Below are 6,746 nucleotides of genomic sequence, written 5' to 3' on the forward strand. Positions count from 1 at the left end.
AGAGAGAGAGAGAGAGAGAGAGAGAGAGAGAGGGCAGATTGTTTCCTTCTCTAAATTCTCTTTGTTGGCCTTTTGTCTAGTATTTCTTTACTATAACAGGAGGGAGGAACATGGGGCCAGTTATCAAAAAAGAGAAGATGCCTCAGAAAATACCATATATTTATGCCTATAACATAGAAGTAGAAGTAGAACATCTAGCCATTTGTAGCACAAGAGAAGCTCAGGAACCAGGCATCTTGCTTTCTGACCTCAAGGGTAGCAATGTTGGGCCAAAAAGCGTTAACCCCAAACAGGCCACCAATGAGCCAGTTCTGATGTAATCTCATTAGGGTCTCTTTATTCAAACTGGATCACTGGCTCTGACGCAGGAGAACGGGAGGGGGCTCCCGAGCCCAGTTTCAGGCAAGCATTTATAGAGGCAATAATGGGGCACCTACCCTGTACATCTGATTTGAGGAGGCACTATGTCCTTTAACATAATTGGTTGCTGCGGGGAACCAAACAATAAACATAACTTCTGTTTTCCTTCTGATTGTCAGTTGTGAGGAAGTGAAGTGTTAGGGGTAGGCTTGTAATCTGGAAGTGCAGATTCTTTGGTTAATAACCTGGAAACTGGTGCTAAGTGTCAGTTTGTTAGTTAACTTGAGTTCAACCTTAGGTCCAGCTCTCTAAGATGGACCTAAACGAATTGGTCTCTCAGCAAAATGAGAGAGGCAGTTCTGGATGGATTGGGTTAATTAGCCAACAGCGTCTGACACACTGACCAAATGGGAGTTGGCTACCCCAAGTGGGATGGGAAAGATCTATCCAGATGTAGATCTCTAAAATAAACAATAGTGAATTGAAAGTGTACAAAGAATGTGTTATTGTTGTACGATAATGTCTTTCAATTTTCATTGTTGTGTGTAATTTTAAAAAACTCGCTACCACCTTTCCCGGAGCTCAGCCCATTCTCCTGGCTTAGCTCCAGATCGAATGCAGCTATCGCTCAACCTGGGAATTGGGAGCTGCTCTCCACAAGCCACCCTTTTGGCTTTTCTTTTATTTCTCCTGGCTAGCTTCTTCAAGCCACCATCAACTGCTTCGCCATCTCTCTTTCTCCTACCCACCTTAGCTCCAAGGATGAAAAACACTAGACCAATTTATTATTTTAAAACTTTCCAGATAACACAATTTCTGGGCACAGAAACCTCTAGCCCTAGACTTATCAGCTAACTTATATCAGTAATTCACAGGTGGCAGAGGCTGCCAGTTCTGGATGCCCTAAGACATTACACGGTGTGTCCTTCTTGTTCTAAAACCTGATCTGAAGACCCTCCTCTCTCTCTGCATCTGCTCTTCCTCCTTCTGGGACCTGGAAGTCCCAACCTTTTTCCTTTCTCCCAGCAATTGGCTTCCACCTTCTTTATTGACCAAATCAAGAACAAATTAGGGAAACAGATTTTAGTATTGACTATCTAGATAGAAAAATTCATGCAATGTATTTTTATTTTATACTCTTTGAAGTAGAAATTCTCATACAGTTTGTTGTTCATATTAAAACTTGTGGCTTGAGGAGCCTTTTAGCAGGGTCAGGGAAGTAGGTTAGTGGAAAGAGCGGTGGAGAAGAGAGTAAGCAGGTGAGAGAATGCTTCCAGAGCACAGAGCCTCAGGGTTAGGATGCTAAGGTTATTGTACAAAGTATTCTTGATAAAGCTGTAGGAAAAGATACTGGGGCATAGAATGCTTTTTTTAAATAAGGAAATTTAATTTTTAAAATCTCCAGAGTCAGGGCATTGAAAGTTGATTATATGTTTATGCCTCATACATATGTTCAAGTTCTTTAATTTTTCAAAAGCTTGATTGTGTGTGTGTGTGTGTGTGCATGCATATGAATGAAATGATGTATATGTGTAGGTGAGAGAGCAATTTGTTGGATTAGTTTGCTCCTTCTAACACATGGGTTCTGAGAATCGAATCAGGTTGTCAGACTTGGTTCAAAGTCCTCTAATCGACCAGAGTCATCTCACCAGCCCCCATATGTTAAAGTTATAATCCAGTGTGATGACATTGGGACATTGAGTTTTTGACAGATATGATTATTAACCTTGTCAAGTTGATGGGATTTAGAGTCACCATGGAAACAAATCTTTGGGCAGATCTGTGAAGGATTATCTAGACTAGGTTACCTGAATTAGGAATACCCAATAATATGGGAGGTGCAAGTCCATTGGCTGAGGTCCCAAACTGAATAGAAGGGTGAAAGCAAACAATACAGGTTTATATGTTTGCTTGCTGATTGCCATGGGACCAGCTGCCTCAGGCTCCTGCCAGCATGACCACCTACTGTGATGGGCTGTAGCCTCGAACTGTGACCAAACAAATAGTTCCTTTCTTATTTTGTTCTTATCAGGTATTTTTATACAACAATGAGGCAAGAATTTAATAGAGTGGGTGATTAGAGCAGAGATGAGGAGGTGAGTTCCCAGATGGTTATCACGGCCCATCGTGGTCCGTTGCAGCCCGTCGCGGCCCGTCACGGCCCATCACGCACCTTGGCTTACATGGTCATCTGCCAATCTTGACAGCGGATTCCTTCCTTCCTCCTCTGTACTGTGGCTTCACTTTGAATGGAGTTCCCTTGCTACCTTTAGGAACCTTTTAGCCTTTATTTAACTTCTTTGTTCAAGAGGCCATGAACTTGGGAACACCAGCCCTAGACCCTTGCCCACCTATAACAATATGACTTCTATCCCTAGAAGCAGACAATTAGGGGAAGGCAGATGAAGGCAAGCTAGTAAAGATTGCTTCTGTGGGTTCCTCTGGTACCTGCCCAGAAGGAGGGGCTAAGGCTGTCTTCGGTGGTTAACTTTTGTCAGAGCTAGTGGGAGGGAAGTAGAATATCTTTTGGTTGTAAATCAGTGTCCTGCCTTTAGCCAGAAGGAGAACAGACAGGAGTGTCTTCGCACCATTAGCTTCAACAAGCCTTGTGCCAAAGAGGCATATATGGGGCGAACTATCTGCCCTCTATATCACTAAGATACAGTGCCTTGATTTATCAAAGCTAGATTACTATTTATTTATTTTATCCTCAGAGACATACCAAAACACCCTCCAACAAAACAAAATACTGCCTGTATGTAGCACAAGGTGAACCTGTAGAACAGTGACAGTATGTAACAGCTACTAACATATGCAGCTGTCACTGTGCAGCTTTAGTAATTTTTAAGCAAATGTCATAGTAAATAATGGAAGATATTAAACAGCCATTAGAAATAGTTAGCAGGTATGAAGCCCTCTCTGTTGGTGTGATGGTTTGTACATGCTCTGCCCAGGGAATGGCACTATTAGAAGGTTTGACCCTGTTGGAGTAAGTGTGTCGCTGTGGGTGTGGGCTTTAAGACCCTCATCCTAGCTGCCTAGAAGTCAGTATTGTGCTAGCAGCCTTCTGATGAAGATGCAGAACTCTCCTGCCCCATGCCTGCCATGTTCCCACCTTGGTGATAATGGATTGAACCTCTGAAGCTGTAAGCCAGTCCTATTAAATGTTGTCCTCTAGTTAGTGTCTGTTCACAGTAGTAAAACCCAAGACAGTTGAGTCTGGGTCACTCTTTTTGCCCTTTCACTTTCTGTCCTGCCCTGAGGGTGAGTTGAGAGCGCTTTAGGAGGCTTAAGCACCACGCTGTGTGCTCATCTGCTTCCCGTGATTCAGGGGGTCTTCTGCCCACCAGTCTTTACTTCTTTTCCTGTATTTAGTTAGGCTTATGTTCTGGCTTCAACTGCTCATGTCTGTGGTCAGCTCTGTGGCCTTCAGTTTCAAGGTCTAGACATTCCTTTTTTGTCTCAACCACATGTACATTCTGGTTTCTAGCCTCTTCCATCCATCTTCAGCCCATGTTCCTCTACTCCATCTACAGGGGCTTGGGGGAACCGTTGACTCTTCTTCTACCTGGATAGGGTATTCCGGACTTTTCCAGACAAATTGGCCCTTTCCATGAAAACTATGGTGATGTAATTAAGCACAATAACCAGAAACTTCCTGGGCAGAGCTCTTATAAAATCTCAAGCTCCTTTTCACAAAGTTATGGAAATTGTGATTAGTACATTGCTTCTAACAGTTCAAGGGCTGTTTGAACTCTCCTTAGATAAGGAATAAAGTTAAAGATAAGATAGTGTTGCCTTGAGAAAAGACATTTACTCTCAGTGCTTTTTCTCAGGCTAGCCTTGAGAATTTGACTCAGTGCTGAGCCTACATTGATTTGGGGGGTAGCCAGTAAGTCTTGAATGGAAAACACTGATTCTTACATTAAACTCTGATATATACTATTTATCTCTCCAGTCTCCAATGGTCTGTTAGTCATGTATTGATAATAAAGCTTCCTTTTTTTTTTTTTAAAGTAGGGGTGGTGTGGAGGGGCAGGCAGCGGGGGCAGGGAAGGCGCCGATAGTTTCTCAGTTTCTAAATGTTCTTTCATGCAGGTTAAAAGCAAGTGTTGAATGATGATGGTCCATGCATTTAAGTATACTTCCCTTTGAAATGTAATATTTCAGTTAACGGGAAGCTTTGGGTAGAGAAAAACCGTCTGTTAAAAGCTTCAGACTAAGTAGACTTCACAGAGTGTGTTTGGACATCAAAGGCATTGGGAGTTGGGAAGTGATTCAGAGAGTCCCTGAACTGGGAGACAAAGTAGACAGATCACTTGACTGTCTGCACTCAGGCTTTTGATTTATCTGGGTATGGTCAGACAGGAAGTCCCTAGCAGAGCTTAGTTGGCAGTTCTTCATGGGTTAGGTTTGAGGTCTGTTACACTGTTTGCATGAAACTTTTTTTTTTTTTTTGAGACAGGGTTTCTCTGTGTAACCCTGGTTGTCCTGGAACTCACTCTGTAGACCAGGCTGACCTCAAACTCAGAAATCCACCTGCCTCTGCCTCCCAAGTGCTGAGATTAAAGGCGTGTGCCACCACAGCCAGGCTTGCATGAAACTTTTATTTTGTTTGCTCAGATAAGAACACAGGGCACAGGAACCACTCAGGCAAAAGGCCTCTGCTCACTGTTTTAACACTAAACAATGTTAATGGAGGGGGAAAAATGGCAGGAATTGTTTCTGTCCTGTCTTGATGGAAGAAAAATGGTAAAGAAGCATAAATTGCTGTTTGGGTCTCTGAAAATGACTCATTTTGTATCTTTAATGTGTATTAAACAAGTAAGGTTTACTGATGGATAAGGAGGGTGGTATTATCTGAATGACTGGAGACTTGGAATATTTCCTTAATGTAATATCGACTATGTGAGTTTTCTCAGTGAATCTGCCTATCCTGGGCTTCTCATCAGGATTGGAAACTGACAGGGGATCAGGAGAAAGAGTGAAAATTAAATTTTAAAATGGGGGGTGTGTATGGGAGGGAGGGGTGGATAGTAGGGAGTGAGCCTGTCCAACATGGTCCTGGTTTCAGAGCAGGCTCTGTCTTAGGGCTTTGTCTCTCTGCAGCATTTGAGTTTTACCTGATGAGCAGTCCTCCCTGCAGGAGTGCCAAAGGACAGGATCCGATCCAATAGGAGAGCCTGGGCTCAGGTGGCTGGTCAGGCCATACATACTGGTTTAGGTAGAAAAAGAGAGCAGCTAATGGAGAGGCAGTACCTGTAGATGGGTCCAGAAGGGGAGGCAGAATCTAAACTGTGAGATCTGCCTGGGCAGGGAGAGCCCAGGAGTAGGAGGGTTGGAGCAGATGGGGGTCTCCCATCGGTGATATTGTCATCGTCAGGAGGAAGCAAGCATGCTTCCAGAAGAGAAGCCAGGCTAACAAGCTTGGAACTTTGACAAAAACATCAATTTAGTGGGTTCTAGGTGGCCCATTTTGGCAGCTAGTGGAGCTAAGCAAGTCCTAAGAGACAGCCGGAACCAGCCAGACCACTTATTCCAGGACAGATGGTGCTCTTGCTCTCCTTCTCCCTGTGGGTAATAAAACTGGCCACAAGAGGGCAGTGGGGGCCATGAATTTTACCAGGCCGAGTCCCTGCTGAGGGCTGAGCACTCTAGAGAGGTGCAGTAGAGAAAGTAGAGGATTCTCCAGCTCTGCCCTGAACATTCGAATTCTCCAGGGTGCATGGGGTCTGGAGTCATATGATATGAGAACAGTTTTCCCTAGAGAATGCAAAATCTTCTTATATTGAGATGACTAATAAATACCTCTTAACGTGTTTTATTGGAAAAACAGGTCAGGTATTAGTGGTGATTGAAAGCACATGGTGATTTCAAAGAATAATAATAATAAAAAAAACCTAGCTGAGCAAACACCTCTTAGGTCAGAGTATCGGCAACACTGAGAGCCCTACCCCATTTCCTGCCTCCTCTGAAGGAAACTCCAATCCTAATTTTTTGAGAATCGCCCCTCTTTCTCCTTGCAAGGTGAACACCTCTACTCTTATATTTTAAAACATATTACTTAACTTAGAGTAATTGAATTTTGATAAATAAGTTTTTGGTTACAGTATCTTTATGAGACTCATCCACACATGGAAACCTGTTTGTGGTCTGTTGTCTCCTTCTAATAAGCCTGCATATTTTATTTCTTCTGTTGATAGACATTTGGGAAATTTCCAGCTTTTGCCTCCACCCCGTTCCTACTTTCCCCGTGGGAAAATGCTGCCATAAACAGTCTTTTTTTCCTTTTAGTATAAAATGGAGTTTATTCAGGACATTGGGGGGGGGAATTCAGAGGGCAGTAGAAACAGAGAGAGAGAGAGAGAGAGAGAGAGAGAGAGAGA

This window comes from Mastomys coucha, unplaced genomic scaffold (assembly GCF_008632895.1).
Source record: "Mastomys coucha isolate ucsf_1 unplaced genomic scaffold, UCSF_Mcou_1 pScaffold6, whole genome shotgun sequence".
In the NCBI taxonomy this organism is placed as follows: domain Eukaryota; kingdom Metazoa; phylum Chordata; class Mammalia; order Rodentia; family Muridae; genus Mastomys; species Mastomys coucha.